At 40.1% G+C, this 17,500-nt stretch overlaps 17 non-coding genes across 17 annotated transcripts in view; all 17 read left to right on the top strand.

The window, feature by feature from the left end:
- trnaq-cug (transfer RNA glutamine (anticodon CUG)) overlaps positions 1-64 on the top strand; it is a 72-nt gene extending 8 nt beyond the window's left edge. The window contains exon 1 of the tRNA in view: positions 1-64. This exon is cut by the window's left edge and continues 8 nt beyond it. This is a non-coding gene — a tRNA (tRNA-Gln).
- Positions 65-989: 925 nt separating this feature from the next.
- On the top strand, positions 990-1,061 carry trnaq-cug (transfer RNA glutamine (anticodon CUG)). The gene has a single exon. It is a non-coding gene; the product is annotated as a tRNA-Gln (tRNA).
- Positions 1,062-1,525: 464 nt separating this feature from the next.
- trnaq-cug (transfer RNA glutamine (anticodon CUG)) lies at positions 1,526-1,597 on the top strand. The gene has a single exon. It is a non-coding gene; the product is annotated as a tRNA-Gln (tRNA).
- Positions 1,598-2,176: 579 nt separating this feature from the next.
- On the top strand, positions 2,177-2,248 carry trnaq-cug (transfer RNA glutamine (anticodon CUG)). The gene has a single exon. It is a non-coding gene; the product is annotated as a tRNA-Gln (tRNA).
- Positions 2,249-2,544: 296 nt separating this feature from the next.
- On the top strand, positions 2,545-2,616 carry trnaq-cug (transfer RNA glutamine (anticodon CUG)). Its single transcript has one exon. It is a non-coding gene; the product is annotated as a tRNA-Gln (tRNA).
- Positions 2,617-3,484: 868 nt separating this feature from the next.
- On the top strand, positions 3,485-3,556 carry trnaq-cug (transfer RNA glutamine (anticodon CUG)). Its single transcript has one exon. It is a non-coding gene; the product is annotated as a tRNA-Gln (tRNA).
- A 687-nt stretch (positions 3,557-4,243) lies between these two features.
- trnaq-cug (transfer RNA glutamine (anticodon CUG)) lies at positions 4,244-4,315 on the top strand. The gene has a single exon. It is a non-coding gene; the product is annotated as a tRNA-Gln (tRNA).
- Positions 4,316-5,209: 894 nt separating this feature from the next.
- trnaq-cug (transfer RNA glutamine (anticodon CUG)) lies at positions 5,210-5,281 on the top strand. The gene has a single exon. It is a non-coding gene; the product is annotated as a tRNA-Gln (tRNA).
- Positions 5,282-5,687: 406 nt separating this feature from the next.
- On the top strand, positions 5,688-5,759 carry trnaq-cug (transfer RNA glutamine (anticodon CUG)). Its single transcript has one exon. It is a non-coding gene; the product is annotated as a tRNA-Gln (tRNA).
- Positions 5,760-6,085: 326 nt separating this feature from the next.
- trnaq-cug (transfer RNA glutamine (anticodon CUG)) lies at positions 6,086-6,157 on the top strand. Its single transcript has one exon. It is a non-coding gene; the product is annotated as a tRNA-Gln (tRNA).
- Positions 6,158-6,697: 540 nt separating this feature from the next.
- Positions 6,698-6,769, top strand: trnaq-cug (transfer RNA glutamine (anticodon CUG)). Its single transcript has one exon. It is a non-coding gene; the product is annotated as a tRNA-Gln (tRNA).
- Positions 6,770-7,095: 326 nt separating this feature from the next.
- trnaq-cug (transfer RNA glutamine (anticodon CUG)) lies at positions 7,096-7,167 on the top strand. Its single transcript has one exon. It is a non-coding gene; the product is annotated as a tRNA-Gln (tRNA).
- A 297-nt stretch (positions 7,168-7,464) lies between these two features.
- On the top strand, positions 7,465-7,536 carry trnaq-cug (transfer RNA glutamine (anticodon CUG)). Its single transcript has one exon. It is a non-coding gene; the product is annotated as a tRNA-Gln (tRNA).
- A 320-nt stretch (positions 7,537-7,856) lies between these two features.
- On the top strand, positions 7,857-7,928 carry trnaq-cug (transfer RNA glutamine (anticodon CUG)). Its single transcript has one exon. It is a non-coding gene; the product is annotated as a tRNA-Gln (tRNA).
- A 297-nt stretch (positions 7,929-8,225) lies between these two features.
- On the top strand, positions 8,226-8,297 carry trnaq-cug (transfer RNA glutamine (anticodon CUG)). Its single transcript has one exon. It is a non-coding gene; the product is annotated as a tRNA-Gln (tRNA).
- Positions 8,298-8,616: 319 nt separating this feature from the next.
- Positions 8,617-8,688, top strand: trnaq-cug (transfer RNA glutamine (anticodon CUG)). Its single transcript has one exon. It is a non-coding gene; the product is annotated as a tRNA-Gln (tRNA).
- A 665-nt stretch (positions 8,689-9,353) lies between these two features.
- trnaq-cug (transfer RNA glutamine (anticodon CUG)) lies at positions 9,354-9,425 on the top strand. The gene has a single exon. It is a non-coding gene; the product is annotated as a tRNA-Gln (tRNA).
- The last annotated feature ends 8,075 nt before the right edge of the window (positions 9,426-17,500 follow it).

Below are 17,500 nucleotides of genomic sequence, written 5' to 3'. Positions count from 1 at the left end.
GGTGTAATGGTTAGCACTCTGGACTCTGAATCCAGCGATCTGAGTTCAAATCTCGGTGAGACCTCAACTAGTGCTGGGGAAAGAAATTGATATTGCAATATATTGTTGCGCTCTCTGTCGCAATAAATAATCGATAAACTGATGGCAAATATGGATATTTTATTACAACACACATAATGGATTTAGACGGTTGTCACCGCACTATTGTTCATGCACTTCAATTTGTCCAGCTGTACAGTGTTTACATTTACAAGCCTAGGAGGCAGTGAGGTACTATGCAAAATTAAGTTGCTTACTGACTTTTCAGTATTAGAAACAAAGCAGTGCACTGTCCTGGTTTATATAAAACATGTTATTAATGTTCATGCACTTTAATTTGTCCAGCTGTACAGTGTTTACATTTACAAGACTAGCAGGCAGTGAGGTACTAATATACAAATGCACTTTCTTTGTACATTGTAGGAAGTTTTGGCATTGAATAAATGCATAACTACAGATGTTTTCCTTTTTATGGGTATTTTTTCTTTTCCAGTCACATATATCGTTGGATGAAATTTCTTACAATATATCGAATATCGTAGATATCGTGTATCGTGATATTATCATTATTGTGGGCCACATATCACCATAGTATTGAATCTTGAGTTACCCGTATCGTCCCACCCCTAACCTCAACATTTCCCTGAGTTTCAATCTGGTTTAGTAAAGTATCTTTCCAAGGATTTACCAGAAAATGTTTTGGATCCTTGCCGGTCCTGGAAATGTGTTTAGCTCCTTGCTGGTTCTTCAAATTAGTTTGGATCGTTAATGGTCCTGGAAATTCGATTGGATATTTGCTGTTTATGGAAATTCGATTGGATATTTGCTCTTTCTGGAAATTCGATTGGATATTTGGAAATTCGATTGGATATTTGCTGATACATGACATTTGTTTGTATCCTTACTGCTTCTAGAATTTTTTTTGGATCCAGTTTGGTTCTGGGTTTTATGGTCCCATGGTGTAATGGTTAGCACTCTGGACTCTGAATCCAGCGATCCGAGTTCAAATCTCGGTGAGACCTCAACGTTTCCTGAATATCAATCTGGGTTAGTAAAGTATCTTTCCATGGATCCTCCTGAAAGTTTGTTTGGATCCTTGCTGGTCCTGGAAATGTGTTTAGCTGGTTGTTCAAATGTGTTTGGAACCTTGCTGGCCCTGGAAATTCGATTGGATACTTGCTGGTTCTGGAAATTCGATTGGATACTTGCTGGTTCTGGAAATTCGATTGGATACTCGCTTGTTCTGGAAATTTGATTGGATACTTGCTGATCCAGGAAATTTGTTTGTATCCTTGCTGGGCCTGGAAATTTGTTTAGCTCCTTGCTGGTTCTTCAAATTAGTTTGGATCGTTGATGGTCCTGGAAATTCGATTGGATATTTGCTGTTTCTGGAAATTCGATTGGATATTTGCTGATCCATGAAAGTTGTTTGTATCCTTACTGATTCTAGAAATTTTTTTGGATCCTGTTTGTTTCTGGGTTTTATGGTCCCATGGTGTAATGGTTAGCACTCTGGACTCTGAATCCAGTGATCTGAGTTCAAATCTCGGTGAGACCTCAATGTTTCCTGAATATCAATCTGGGTTAGTAAAGTGTCTTTCCATGGATACTCCTGAAAGTTTGTTTGGATCCTTGCTGGCCCTGGAAATTGGATTGGATACTCGCTCGTTATGGAAATTCGATTGGATACTTGCTGTTTCTGGAAATTCGATTGGATATTTGCTGTTTCTGGAAATTCGATTGTATATTTGCTGATCCATGAAAGTTGTTTGTATCCTTACTGCTTCTAGAAATTTTTTTGGATCCCGTTTGTTTCTGGGTTTTATGGTCCCATGGTGTAATGGTTAGCACTCTGGACTCTGAGTCCAGCGATCGGAGTTCAAATCTCAGTGAGACCTCGACGTTTCCTGAATTTCAATCTCGGTCAGTAAAGTATCTTTCCATGGATCCTCCTAGAATTTTGTTTAGATCCTTGCTGATTGTTTAAATTTGTTTGGATCCTTGCTGGTCCTGGAAATTCGATTGGATACTTGCTGGTTATGGAAATTTGATTGGATATTTGCTGATCCAGGAAATTTGTTTGTATCCTTACTGCTTCTGGAAATTTGTTTGGATCCCGGTTGTTTCTGGGTTTTATGGTCTCATGGTGTAATGGTTAGCACTCTGGACTCTGAATCCAGCAACCTGAGTTCAAATCTCGGTGAGACCTCAACATTTCCTGAGTTTCAATCTGGTTTAGTAAAGTATCTTTCCAAGGATTTGCCTGAAATTAGTTTGGATCGTTGATGGTCCTGGAAATTCCCTTGGATATTTGCTGTTTCTGGAAATTCGATTGGATACTTGCTGATCCAGGAAATTTGTTTGTATCCCTGCTGATTGTTCAAATTTGTTTGGATACTTGCTGGTCCTGGAAATTTGTTTGGATACTTGATGATCCATGAAATTTGTTTGTATCCTTACTGCTTTTAGAAATTTGTTTGGATCCCGGTTGGTTCTGGATTTTGTGGTCTCATGGTGTAATGGTTAGCACTCTGGACTCTGAATCCAGCGATCCGAGTTCAAATCTCGGTGAGACCTCGACGTTTCCTGAATTTCAATCTGGGTCAGTAAAGTATCTTTCCATGGATCCTCCTGTAATTTTGTTTAGACCCTTGCTGATTGTTCAAATTTGTTTGGATCCTTGCTGGTCCTGGAAATTCGATTGGATACTTGCTGGTTATGGAAATTTGATTGGATATTTGCTGATCCAGGAAATTTGTTTTGATCCCTCTTGGTCCTGGAAATTTGATTGGATATTTGCTGTTTCTGGAAATTCGATTGGATATTTGCTGATCCAGGAAATTTGTTTGTATCCTTACTGCTTCTAGAAATTTGTTTAGCTCCTTGCTGGTTCTTCAAATTAGTTTGGATCCTTGCTGGTCCTGGAAATGTGTTTAGCTCCTTGCTGGTTCTTCAAATTCGATTGGATATTTGCTGTTTCTGGAAATTTGTTTGGATACTTGATGATCCATGAAATTTGTTTGTATCCTTACTGCTTCTAGAAATTTGTTTGGATCCCGGTTGGTTCTGGATTTTATGGTCTCATGTTGTAATGGTTGGCACTCTGGACTCTGAATCCAGCGATCCGAGTTCAAATCTCAGTGAGACCTCAAAGTTTCCTGAGTTTCAATCTGGTTTAGTAAAGTATCTTTCCAAGGATTTGCCTGGATTTTTTTTGGATCCTTGCTGGTCCTGGAAATTTGTTTAGCTCCTTGCTGGTTCTTGAAATTAGTTTGGATCGTTGATGGTCCTGGAAATTCGATTGGATACTTGCTGGTTCTGGAAATTCGATTGGATATTTGCTGTTTCTGGAAATTCGATTGGATATTTGCTGATCCATGAAAGTTTTTTGTATTCTTACTGCTTCTAGAAATTTTTTTGGATCCCGTTTTTTTCTGGGTTCTATGGTCCCATGGTGTAATGGTTAGCACTCTGGACTCTGAATCCAGCGATCCGAGTTCAAATCTCGGTGAGACCTTGACGTTTCCTGAATATCAATCTGGGTTAGTAAAGTATCTTTCCATGGATCCTCCTGAAAGTTTGTTTGGATCCTTGCTGGTCCTGGAAATTCGATTGGATACTCGCTCGTTATGGAAATTCGATTGGATACTTGCAGATCCAGGAAATTTGTTTGGATCCTTGCTGGTCCTGGAAATGTGTTTAGCTCCTTGCTGGTTCTTCAAATTAGTTTGGATCCTTGCTGGTCCTGGAAATTCGATTGGATCCTTGCTGGTCCTGGAAATTTGTTTGGATACTTGATGATCCATGAAATTTGTTTGTATCCTTACTGCTTTTAGAAATTTGTTTGGATCCCGGTTGGTTCTGGTTTTTATGGTGTAATGGTTAGCACTCTGGACTCTGAATCCAGCGATCGGAGTTCAAATCTAAGTGAGACCTCGACGTTTCCTGAATTTCAATCTGGGTCAGTAAAGTATCTTTCCATGGATCCTCCTAGAATTTTGTTTAGATCCTTGCTGATTGTTCAAATTTGTTTGGATCCTTGCTGGTCCTGGAAATTCGATTGGATACTTGCTGGTTATGGAAATTTGATTGGATATTTGCTGTTTCTGGAAATTCGATTGGATATTTGCTGATCCAGGAAATTTGTTTGTATCCTTACTGCTTCTGGAAATTTGTTTGGATCCCGGTTGTTTCTGGGTTTTATGGTCTCATGGTGTAATGGTTAGCACTCTGGACTCTGAATCCAGCGATCCGAGTTCAAATCTCGGTGAGACCTCAACTAGTGCTGGGGAAAGAAATTGATATTGCAATATATTGTTGCGCTCTCTGTCGCAATAAATAATCGATAAACTGATGGCAAATATGGATATTTTATTACAACACACATAATGGATTTAGACGGTTGTCACCGCACTATTGTTCATGCACTTCAATTTGTCCAGCTGTACAGTGTTTACATTTACAAGCCTAGGAGGCAGTGAGGTACTATGCAAAATTAAGTTGCTTACTGACTTTTCAGTATTAGAAACAAAGCAGTGCACTGTCCTGGTTTATATAAAACATGTTATTAATGTTCATGCACTTTAATTTGTCCAGCTGTACAGTGTTTACATTTACAAGACTAGGAGGCAGTGAGGCAAATATACAAATGCACTTTCTTTGTACATTGTAGGACGTTTTGGCATTGAATAAATGCATAACTACATACGTTTTCCTTTTTATGGGTATTTTTTCTTTTTCAGTCACATATATCGTTGGATGAAATTTCTTACAATATATCGAATATCGTAGATATCGTGTATCGTGATATTATCATTATTGTGGGCCACATATCACCACAGTATTGAATCGTGAGTTACCCGTATCGTCCCACCCCTAACCTCAACATTTCCCTGAGTTTCAATCTGGTTTAGTAAAGTATCTTTCCAAGGATTTACCAGAAAATGTTTTGGATCCTTGCCAGTCCTGGAAATGTGTTTAGCTCCTTGCTGGTTCTTCAAATTAGTTTGGATCGTTGATGGTCCTGGAAATTCGATTGGATATTTGCTCTTTCTGGAAATTCGATTGGATATTTGGAAATTCGATTGGATATTTGCTGATCCATGAAATTTGTTTGTATCCTTACTGCTTCTAGAATTTTTTTTGGATCCCGTTTGGTTCTGGGTTTTATGGTCCCATGGTGTAATGGTTAGCACTCTGGACTCTGAATCCAGCGATCCGAGTTCAAATCTCGGTGAGACCTCAACGTTTCCTGAATATCAATCTGGGTTAGTAAAGTATCTTTCCATGGATCCTCCTGAAAGTTTGTTTGGATCATTGCTGGTCCTGGAAATGTGTTTAGCTGGTTGTTCAAATTTGTTTGGAACCTTGCTGGCCCTGGAAATTCGATTGGATACTTGCTGGTTATGGAAATTCGATTGGATACTTGCAGATCCAGGAAATTCGATTGGATACTCGCTTGTTCTGGAAATTTGATTGGATACTCGCTGGTCCTGGTAATTTGTTTAGATCCTTGCTGATTGTTCAAATTTGTTAGGATACTTGCTGGTTCTGGAAATTCGATTGGATATCTGCTGATCCATGAAATTTGTTTGTATCCTTACTGCTTCTAGAAATTTGTTTGGATCCCGGGTGTTTCTGGGTTTCATGGTCTCATGGTGAAATGGTTAGCACTCTGGACTCTGAATCCAGCGATCCGAGTTCAAATCTCAGTGAGACCTCGACGTTTCCTGAGTTTTAATCTGGTTTAGTAAAGTATCTTTCCAAGGATTTGCCTGAACATTTTTTGGATCCTTGCTGGTCCTGGAAATTTGTTTAGCTCCTTGCTGGTTCTTCAAATTAGTTTGGGTCGTTGATGGTCCTGGAAATTCGATTGGATACTTGCTGGTTTTGGAAATTCGATTGGATATTTGCTGTTTCTGGAATTTCGATTGGATATTTGCTGTTTCTGGAAATTCGATTGGATATTTGCTGATCCATGACATTTGTTTGTACTCTTACTGCTTTTTAGAATTTTTTTTTGATCCCATTTGTTTCTGGATTTTGTGGTCTCATGGTGTAATGGTTAGCACTCTGGACTCTGAATCCAGCGATCTGAGTTCAAATCTCGGTGAGACCTCGACGTTTCCTGAATTTCTGGGTCAGTAAAGTATCTTTCCATGGATCTTCCTGAAAGCTTGTTTGGATCCTTGCTGGTCCTGGAAATTTGATTGGATACTCGCTCGTTCTGGAAATTTGATTGGATACTTGCAGATCCATGAAATTTGTTTATATCCTTACTTAGAATTTTTTTTGGATCCTGTTTGTTTCTGGGTTTTATGGTCTCATGGTGTAATGGTTAGCACTCTGGACTCTGAATCCAGCAATCCAACTTCAAATCTCAGTGAGACCTCAACATTTCCTGAGTTTTAATCTGGTTTAGTAAAGTATCTTTCCAAGGATTTGCCTGAAAATCTTTTGGATCCTTGCTTGTCCTGGAAATTTGTTTAGCTCCTTGCTGGTTCTTCAAATTAGTTTGGATCGTTGATGGTCGTGGAAATTCGATTGGATACTTGCTGGTTCTGGAAATTCGATTGGATATTTGCTGATCCATGAAAGTTGTTTGTATCCTTACTGCTTCTAGAATTTTTTTTGGATCCCGTTTGGTTCTGGGTGTTATGGTCCCATGGTGTAATGGTTAGCACTCTGGACTCTGAATCCAGTGATCTGAGTTCAAATCTCGGTGAGACCTCAACGTTTCCTGAATATCAATCTGGGTCAGTAAAGTATCTTTCCATGGATCCTCCTGAAAGTTTGTTTGGATCCTTGCTGGCCCTGGAAATCCAATTGGATACTCGCTCGTTATGGAAATTCGATTGGATACTCGCTCGTTATGGAAATTCGATTGGATACTTGCAGATCCAGGAAATTTGTTTGTATCCTTGCTGGTTCTTCAAATTAGTTTGGATCGTTGATGGTCCTGGAAATTCGATTGGATCCTTGCTCGTCCTGGAAATTTGTTTGGATCCTTACCGCTTTTAGAAATTTGTTTGGATCCCGGTTGGTTCTGGTTTTTATGGTCTCATGGTGTAATGGTTAGCACTCTGGACTCTGAATCCAGCGATCCGAGTTCAAATCTCAGTGAGACCTCGATGTTTCCTGAATTTCAATCTGGGTCAGTAAAGTATCTTTCCATGGATCCTCCTAGAATTTTGTTTAGATCCTTGCTGATTGTTCAAATTAGTTTGGATCCTTGCTTGTCCTGGAAATTCGATTGGATATTTGCTGATCCAGGAAATTTGTTTTGATCCCTCTTGGTCCTGGAAATTTGATTGGATATTTGCTGTTTCTGGAAATTCGATTGGATATTTGCTGATCCAGGAAATTTGTTTGTATCCTTACTGCTTCTGGAAATTTGTTTGGATCCCGTTTGGTTCTGGGTGTTATGGTCCCATGGTGTAATGGTTAGCACTCTGGACTCTGAATCCAGCGATCCGAGTTCAAATCTCGATGAGACCTCAACGTTTCCTGAATATCAATCTGGGTTAGTAAAGTATCTTTCCATGGATCCTCCTGAAAGTTTGTTTGGATCCTTGCTGGTCCTGGAAATGTGTTTAGCTGGTTGTTCAAATGTGTTTGGATCCTTGCTGGTCCTGGAAATTCGATTGGATATTTGCTGATCCAGGAAATTTGTTTGTATCCTTGCTGGTCCTGGAAATTTGTTTAGATCCTTGCTGATTGTTCAAATTTGTTTGGATACTTGATGATCCATGAAATTCGTTTGTATCCTTACTGTTTTTGGAAAATTTGTTTGGATCCCGGTTGTTTCTGGGTTTTATGGTCCCATGGTGTAATGGTTAGCACTCTGGACTCTGAATCCAGCGATCCGAGTTCAAATCTCGGTGAGACCTCAACGTTTCCTGAATATCAATCTGGGTTAGTAAAGTATCTTTCCATGGATCCTCCTAGAATTTTGTTTAGATCCTTGCTGATTGTTCAAATTTGTTTGGAGCCTTGCTGGTTATGGAAATTTGATTGGATACTCGCTCGTTCTGGAAATTCGATTGGATTCTTGCTGATCCAGGAAATTTGTTTGTATCCTTACTGCTTTTAGAAATTTGTTTGGATCCTTACTGCTTTTAGAAATTTGTTTGGATCCTTACTGCTTTTAGAAATTTGTTTGGATCCCGGTTGGTTCTGGGTTTTATGGTCCCATGGTGTAATGGTTAGCACTCTGGACTCTGAATCCAGCGATCCGGGTTCAAATCTCGGTGAGACCTTGACGTTTCCTGAATATCAATCTGGGTTAGTAAAGTATCTTTCCATGGATCCTCCTGAAAGTTTGTTTGGATCCTTGCTGGCCCTGGAAATGTGTTTAGCTGGTTGTTCAAATGTGTTTGGATCCTTGCTGGTCCTGGAAATTCGATTGGATATTTGCTGTTTCTGGAAATTCGATTGGATACTTGCTGATCCAGGAAATTTGTTTGTATCCTTACTGCTTTTAGAAATTTGTTTGGATCCTTACTGCTTTTAGAAATTTGTTTGGATCCTTACTGCTTTTAGAAATTTGTTTGGATCCCGGTTGGCTCTGGATTTTGTGGTCTCATGGTGTAATGGTTAGCACTCTGGACTCTGAATCCAGCGATCCGAGTTCAAATCTCAGTGAGACCTCAACGTTTCCTGAATATCAATCTAGGTTAGTAAAGTATCTTTCCATGGATCCTCCTAGAATTTTGTTTAGATCCTTGCTGATTGTTCAAATTTGTTTGGAGCCTTGCTGGTTATGGAAATTTGATTGGATACTCGCTCGTTCTGGAAATTCGATTGGATTCTTGCAGATCCAGGAAATTTGTTTGTATCCTTACTGCTTCTAGAAATTTGTTTAGCTCCTTGCTGGTTCTTCAAATTAGTTTGGATCGTTGATGGTCCTGGAAATTCGATTGGATACTTGATGATCCATGAAATTTGTTTGTATCCTTACTGCTTCTAGAAATTTGTTTGGATCCCGGTTGTTTCTGGGTTTTATGATATCATGGTGTAATGGTTAGCACTCTGGACTCTGAATCCAGCAATCCAAGTTCAAATCTCAGTCAGACCTCAACATTTCCTGAGTTTCAATCTGGTTTAGTAAAGTATTTTTACATGGATTCACCTGAAACTTTTTTGGATCCTTGCCGGTCCTGCAAATTTGTTTAGCTCCTTGCTGATTCTTCAAATTTGTTTGGATCGTTGATGGTCCTGGAAATTCGATTGGATACTTGATGATCCATGAAATTTGTTTGTATCCTTCCTGCTTCTAGAAATTTGTTTGGATCCCGGTTGGTTCTGGATTTTGTGGTCTCATGGTGTAATGGTTAGCACTCTGGACTCTGAATCCAGCGATCCAAGTTGAAATCTCGGTGAGACCTTGACGTTTCCTGAATTTCTGGGTCAGTAAAGTATCTTTCCATGGATCCTCCTGTAACTTTGTTTAGATCCTTGCTGATTGTTCAAATTTGTTTGGATACTCGCTGGTTCTGGAAATTCGATTGGATACTCGCTCGTTCTGGAAATTTGATACTTGCAGATCCAGGAAATTTGTTTGTATCCTTGCTGGTCCTAGTAATTTTTTTAGATCCTTGCTGGTCCTGGAAATTCGATACTTGGATACTTGCTGGTTCTGCAGTTGTACAGTCCTCCTCCTGCAGCGGTCGCAGGTTCGAATCCCGGCTTGCGCACCTTTGCTGCGTGTCGTCCCCGTTCTCTCTCTCTACCCCTTTCCAGTCTGCATCTTCAATAAAGGGCCACTAGAGCCCAAAAAATTTGGATGGATCATTGATGTCCTAGAAATTTGATCGGATACTTGCTGGTTCTGGAAATTCGATTGGATACTTGATGATCCATGAAACTTGTTTGTATCCTTCCTGCTTCTACAAATTTGTTTGGATCCCGGTTGATTCTGGGTTCCAAACTGACCATAAGTGGTGCAAATTAGCCCGCCCCTTCTTCTGATTGGTCGATATTTCATAGTTCCTATTTTCTGCCATAACTTTTGAATGGTTTGACATAGAAAGTCGTGGCTGGTGTTATTTCTGATATGCTTATGGGGGGCGGTGGCCATGAGTGCGAGACCCGTTCATCGCTGCTTGCAGCTTTAATTTTTATTATTATTATTCTTCTGAGAAATTAATTTCCTTTTTGGAGGCCTTAAAATGCTCGAAAACTCACCAAATTTTGCACACGCTTCAGAAGTCGTGAAAAATTATGTATTTTATGAGCGACAGGCATGGGTCGACAGGAATGGGCTCCATAGCGCCACCTGTTTTATGTTTTTCGACGAGCCCCATAATATGGTTTGACCTGCAGCAATGACCTTTATGTTTCTATTGTATCAGACAAAGCTGTACAAAAAAGTCTCTTTGAAGCATTCTCTAAGTTACACAAAAAGTCCAGCATTTTGAACAGAAAATTTTATTTTTCATGAATTCTGTTCATTTCCAGGCCTCGTACTTTAACCAACTCCTCCTGGAGATTTTATCAGATTGACTTATAACTTGGTTTGTACAATCTAGACCCATGGCCGACGCTAAATTACGAAGCTTTTAAGTTTTTACCAGGGGGTAGTGACCGGGGGCGTGACCGTAGTGATCCGGCGAAGTTTGAGGTCATTTTTTAAGGCTCGCCATGAAACACCAATTGGCTGTAACACAGCAATACATTATGTGATGTGGTCACAAACGTATGTGCATGATTGTAGGCTGAGCCTGAACCCATCTGTGGTGGAATATTCAGGATCGGCTGTAGCGCCACCTGTTGGCACCAGGAATTGTCATGTCTTCTAGTATGCATCTGTGCTCCAAGCAAGATGAGTGTATTGATCTCAAAGCTGGTCACATAATAGGTAAGACATTGACGATGACTGACAGAGAAAACTGTAACTTTTTATCAAAGGGCGTCGACTTTAGAGGTAGTCAAATTTCGGTGTCTCGCCATGAACATAAAAGTTGTTTTAACTTGCTCATACTTTTTCCAATTTGACACAAAATCAATACATGTAATCAGGCTTCTATTCTGAACAAGTGGATATGACAATCTTGAATGAACTCCATAGTGCCACCTTTTGGTCAGGTATACTTTTTTCATCAAATTGTGTGCTGTAATTACTGTTTCGTTCATCCAATCACAATGAAATCGACACATATTATTGTCATAAGGGTCCTTATTGACTGCATCGCGTATTATGGTCATAACTTGAACGAAATTGCAATTCTAAATCAATCTGGATTTCTGGTAAAATAATCATTAAAAATCAATGGTTTGGTCTTAGGACAATTACATTTCAGATTCATATACCTTTCGACAGGACTTAAAAATCATACACTGGAACACTGGAATCATATTTTGAAAAGTTTGTCACTCACTTTTTCCAAAATATGTATTCATCTTCAAATAAATCATAACTTTGTCATGCCATGTCCAATTAACTTCAAGCTTCTTAAAATATTGTTTACTGTGATGTGAAAATATCCTTTTGATTTCATAAATGTGCGTCCAACGCGTGATTTTTAATTAATTTTTATGTTAAATCCATTGGATTTAAAGCCAGCTGGCTCTGTGTGCCAGCTCCTGCAGCGGAGCGAAGGCCGAGGGGGAGGGGAAAGGGGGAGCGGGGGGAACGTTGTTGCGCGTGCAGCGTGGTGACGTCACTCACACATGCCCTCGCGGTGCAAGAAACAGACCTTCCGTGTTTTCACACGAGGCCCTACCTAATGTAAGTATTTTTTGTTGTGTGCATAATTGTAGACGTAGTCTGAAGACATCTATGGTGGAATATTCAAGTGGAATAGTTGTCACTGATGTTTTTCGGCGGCGCATGTCTGTAAGCCGACATGCAGCTCGCTTTTTTCATCTCTCTACCGAGAGAGAGGCCAGTTAAATGAAACCACACTGATTTTGAGTCAAACCCGTCTTTTTAAATTCAATTTTTATACAGAAAATAATTACAGTGCATGTATTGCAAGCTGTAACTGACACCTTAAATATGGCTTTAGCAGACATTTACAAATGGATTGAGTGCAACAAGCTGGTGTTAAATATTTCTAAGACAAAGGCCATTGTGCTTGGATCTAGACACATGTTAGGTAAGAGTCCTCAGTTAAAACTGTCAATTGGCACCACACAAATAGAACAGGTGAACACTATAAAACTTCTGGGAGTAACTATAGATAGCTCTCTATCTCTCCAAACATATAAATAATATTGTCGTCAAAATGGGAAGAGGAATTGGTATGACTAGGAAGTGTTCTGCTTTCATCACTCCCTCGATAATGAAATCTGTTATTCATTCTTTGGTTTTGTCTCATTTAGAATACTGCCCTGTTATCTGGTCATCAGCTACACAATCTGATTTGAAAAAGTTGCAGATTGCGCAGAATAAAGCGGCTCGTCTGGCATTAGGCTGTTCATACATGACAAGTATTAGTTATATGCATGAACATCTGGCATGGCTAATGGTTGAAAAGAAATTAGCAGTGAGTCTTATAATGCTACTGCGGAACATTATTTCCACTGGCAAGCCGTATAGCTTGGCTCACCAGTTAGAAATGACTTCTGAACATGGTTACAACACCAGGGGAGCAGCTTCTGGTAACATAAGAATACAAACAACACCTAAATCAAACTGTCTGAAACATACTGGTATATATAGGTCAATAACCCTCTGGAATGCACTGCCCAAAAATATATTTTCTACAATACATAGCAAAATTACTTTCAAAAAGAATATCAAGATATACCTAGCCAATTTGCCAAGTACATAACTGTGATTTGTAAATCCGTTCTTTTGATTTATAATGTGAATTTGTTCTTTGTATCTGTGTTCTTTGTATTTTATTTTATTTTTTATTTTTATTTTCTGTTTTTATTTTAAATTGTATTTTTAGCTGTACATTTGTATTGTATTTGTTTTATTCAGGACCCCAGGAAGACTAGAGGCTCAGTCATGTGTCTCTAATGGGGATCCTTCAATAAACATAAACATAAACATAAACATATTACACCTTATTTCACAGCAGCTTTGCAATTATTTTATTATATTATTATTGGCTTTCATCCGAGATCTGGTCGGGAGCGCGCAGCGCAGCGGAGGATGAGGAGATGCATTTAGGGACCGATCGGAATTCTAAAATTGCAGAGTATTCCTCCTGGTGCGTTCAGGGACAATTGGAATTTACTGTATTTGTGTTCCCCCCCGGGAAATTTTTTGAGCATAATGCATTTAAATGCATCAATCTGGTGCACTTTGGAAAGCTAGAATAACGATAATATAGTGTCTGCTGCCATAAATTACCTTGGAAACATAGATACGCTCTGCGGAGCTTCTCTACCCGGCTAAACGTATTCTCCGCTCCTCTGTTTGTGTGTGAGCACAGAGCATGCACAGCCTTCACTGCTGATTGGCTGTTTCCCGTGCCTGTCTCTGTGTGTAACCAATCAGATGGTGCTGTGGGCGGGACATTGCTGGACACAGTGCAGTGACTGCAGGCAGAGAGACGCGGCTTCATCAACCCCAAAATAACGCAGTTATTTAAAAAGTTACACTTTTTTATATTATTATTGTTTTATATATACGAGAGGTGCCGGATCTGCCCAAAAAAGTCCCGGAACACAGGGAGGCCAAAATTGAGAGGTGCCGGATCCTGTTCCGGCAGGATTCGGCACAAATTAACCCCTGGGCAAAGACCTTAAAAAAGTAATTTGGGGCGACCGTTATTTATCTCAAAATTAATAGATTTCCTTAACAAAATTTATATTTTAATAAGTATCAGTAATTAAATTAACTGTTCAAGAAAGATAGACTCATGTGTCCTTTCATTTTGTGAAAACCATTTTTAAATACATTTTATCTATAATGGAAGTGTCACCCTCATGAGGCCATTACATATATTTTTTTTACTCTAAAATTCATAAAACTGATTTAAAATGTGTACAAGTAGTATCCACTTATGCATACTATACCAATGATTTATATTTGAACCAAAACTGATAGTCATTAAATTTTGAATTTGGTACAAAATTGCCATTCGTTGGTTACCCCACATGACGGGTGGTCGCCCCAAATGATGAGAAACAGCAGACAGTTAAGATTTGAGACAAATTTAAAGACAAATATTAAAGAATCAGCATAACTATGTAATTGTATGTTCCTATGTTTTTCATAATAGGTCCCCTTTAAAGAGGGATAACCTTCATTTATAGTTAGAAGGAGACCCATGAACATTTTCAATATGATTTGCAAGACGTGGACCCACATTTATAAAGAAACCATTGAATTTATTAGCAATTTGTGTATGCTCTGTTATCTTATGCGCCATCCTGAAATGTAGACTGGGCTGGAATGGATGATTTTCTTTCTTGTTGAGTGATTCTTTCAATATTATCCATAGATTTATATTTACATATTTATTTCTAATAAGGTGGTTGTATTTATTCCTATAATTTTTTTATGTAGCACAATTTAAAGGACTAGGACTTTGTAAATGCCTTTTTATAAAGCTTGTTTTTCTTTAAAGCGGGTTTCCTACGTTCTATAGTAAGCCATGGTTTGTTAAGGTTTTCAGAGCTTCCTTTATCTTTAGAAATAAGATAAAGGTTGTGTTTAAAATTGTACTGTGTGGCACGAAGCTTTCATCCAACCAGTGTGCTGTTAAACCTTAAAAGTAAAAACGTTTTACTACATCCTCTCGAGGCACTGAGCCAGGCCTGGCAAGAAATGCGATATTTAATGGTTTACATTAATGGGCGTGGCCTAACGGCTCAACAGCGCCCCCTAGAAAACTTTGTGCCTCAAGCCCCACAAAACGATTTGACATCCATGCACGAAAATCGGTACACACCTGTATCATGGCGCAACTTAAAGAAAAGTCTCTTGGCGCCATGGCCGAAACCAAACAGGAAGTCGGCCATTTTGAATTAATTATGTAATTTTGGTGCAATTTATGCCATTCCTTCAGCTGCTTCTTCGCCCGAACCGTAACGTGCACCCAGGTGTGTTATACATCTAAATGTGCGTCTCCATCCTGCGACAACCCGCATAACTTTTCTCAGTCAAAAGTGTTACCGTGGCGACGATAGACGCCAAAAAGTGCGCGCCCCCCTTCATCTGATTGGTCCATACAGATAAACCTTCATGCCTCAAGCCCCACAATACGGTTTGACGTACATGCACGAAAATCGGTATACACCTGTATCATGTCGCTACTTAAAGAAATGTGTCTTGGCTCCATGGCCGAAACCGAACAGGAAGTCGGCAATTTTGAATTAATCCTGTCATTTTGGCGCAATTTATGCCATTTCTTCGGCCGCTTTCGACCGTAACGTGCACCCAAGGGGTGTTATATATCAAAATGTGCGTCTCAATCCTGCAACGATGCACATTACTTTTCTCAGTCAAAAACGTTACCATGGCGAGGATAAACGCCAAAAAGCTCACCCCCCCTTCATCCAATTGGTCCTTATTTGGTTCCTACTTTTTGCCATAACTTTTGAATGGTTTGACATAAAGACTCGTGGGTGGTGTCATCTGAATCAATTTTGAGTACTTGACCTTCATTGGCACGAATTAGCCCAGCCCCTTTTTCTGATTGGTCAATATTTGATAAATTCTATTTTCTGCTATAACTTTTGAATTGTATGACATAAAGACTGTGGTGTCATAGGCGCCGAATTATGTTTTTGCTAGTGGGTGCTGGATGTCATGTAGTGTCGTTTCGCACGAGATTCAGCAATTCAGCAACGTAGATTCAACAGCGGTAACGGACATGAACGCCGCACGCACACACACACAGAAATAATCAATATCTAAACAAATTTGGATGTTCATCTGAGAAAAAGGAGGCTATAGTTCTATAGTTCATAACCAAGATCATTCTTTCTTCCATCTTGATCGTCGCTGTTCTACAACAGTGGTCCTCATTCCTGGTCCTCGAGAGCCACTGTCCTGCATGTTTTTTATGTTTCCCTGCTCCAGCTGACTGTCTCACCAACGGCACCAACGGCAGCTGTCGCCGGCTTTCCCATTCATTGTGTATGTGCTGCCGCCGCGCAAGGGCGCAGGGCTTTGCGCCGAGGTCGGCGGCACGCAGCACACCTGAATACATGTACATGCAAGTCATACAAGCTTCCACTGCAGCCTGAACGTGCACAAGGGTGCGAGGGCCCGTTCATTGCTGCTTGCAGCTTTAATTGTTGTTTATTTCTTCTTCTACTGACAAATGTACATACAAATAATTATAGTACAATGTAAAATCAACAAGGCCGACCCCCGGGACCCTGAACATGAAGAAGCCGTTCTAGATGATGGATGGATCATTTTATTCATACAATAAACTCACATACAAACAAACACTTTACCATGACAGACACCTGACAGTCCAGTAGTGATGTCATGGCTGGAACAGGAAGTGGTGTGAATAAAGACCAGGATGAACCCTGGCTGCACAGCAACCTTGTGCTCAGATCTGACAGCAGGTTGTAACTTCATCTGGGCTGATTGCAGCTCAGTGATTCCTCTCTGACATCACAGTCGGTCACATGTGCAGAAAACTACCTGCAGCTGAACATGAAGTGAATGATCTCAGCTGAACTGAGCTGCAGAGAAACAACATGCTGCTGTTCACCGTGAAGCTCTAACTGGAAACAGACGGAAGAACAACATGTGGATCCTGGAATAAGAGCAGCTTCCACCCTTAAAGGACTGGAAGAGGAAGAAGTTTCCAAGGAATCATTCAGAACAGTTTGACCAACATGTGATTCAGGTGTTCTGGTGGAAACAGAGACAGACATGTACAGACTCAACTATCTGTCCAACAGAGACAGTTTCTCTGACAGGAGGAGACTCTGGAGACTGAACTCAACACAGAGACACTGAAGAACCAGAACCTGACCTGAACCAGAACCCAAACCCAGGATAGAGAGGTTCAGTGAATGTGGTGTTGAAGGTGTGTAGGTGGATCAGTCTGTCAGAGCAGACGCTGTAGAAGGACAGAGTTCCAGCAGGAACATCCACATACACTACTGCTCTGTCAAAGACTGAGGAAGAGGAGGAGAGAGGTGTTATTTTCTTATTGTGACGGACACGGTACCGACTACCACCAGAACAGTCCAGACTCCAGGAATGATCATTCCCTCCAAACACACAGTCATAAGAGTTTCCTTTCCTGCTGATGCTTCTGTAACTCACTGATACAGAAACTTCTCCTCTCGTCTGGACCTCCCAGTAACAGCGATCCGTCAGAACTTCTCTACACAGCAGCTGAGACCAGACATCAAACCTGTCTGGATGATCAGGATATGACTGATCCTCCTCCACTAACATCATCTTCCTGTTGTTGTTAGACAGTGTGATGTTGTTGTTGACTGTGTTTGTGTCGACGGTGAGTTGACAGGAATCTGATGGAGAGAACCAACAACCCTGCTGCAGTTATTATTGATCTGTCATTGATCA

The sequence above is a fragment of the Cololabis saira genome, chromosome 4 (genome assembly GCF_033807715.1).
Source record: "Cololabis saira isolate AMF1-May2022 chromosome 4, fColSai1.1, whole genome shotgun sequence".
NCBI classification, from domain to species: Eukaryota; Metazoa; Chordata; class Actinopteri; order Beloniformes; family Belonidae; genus Cololabis; species Cololabis saira.
This window is presented reverse-complemented; position numbering and strand designations above follow the sequence as displayed.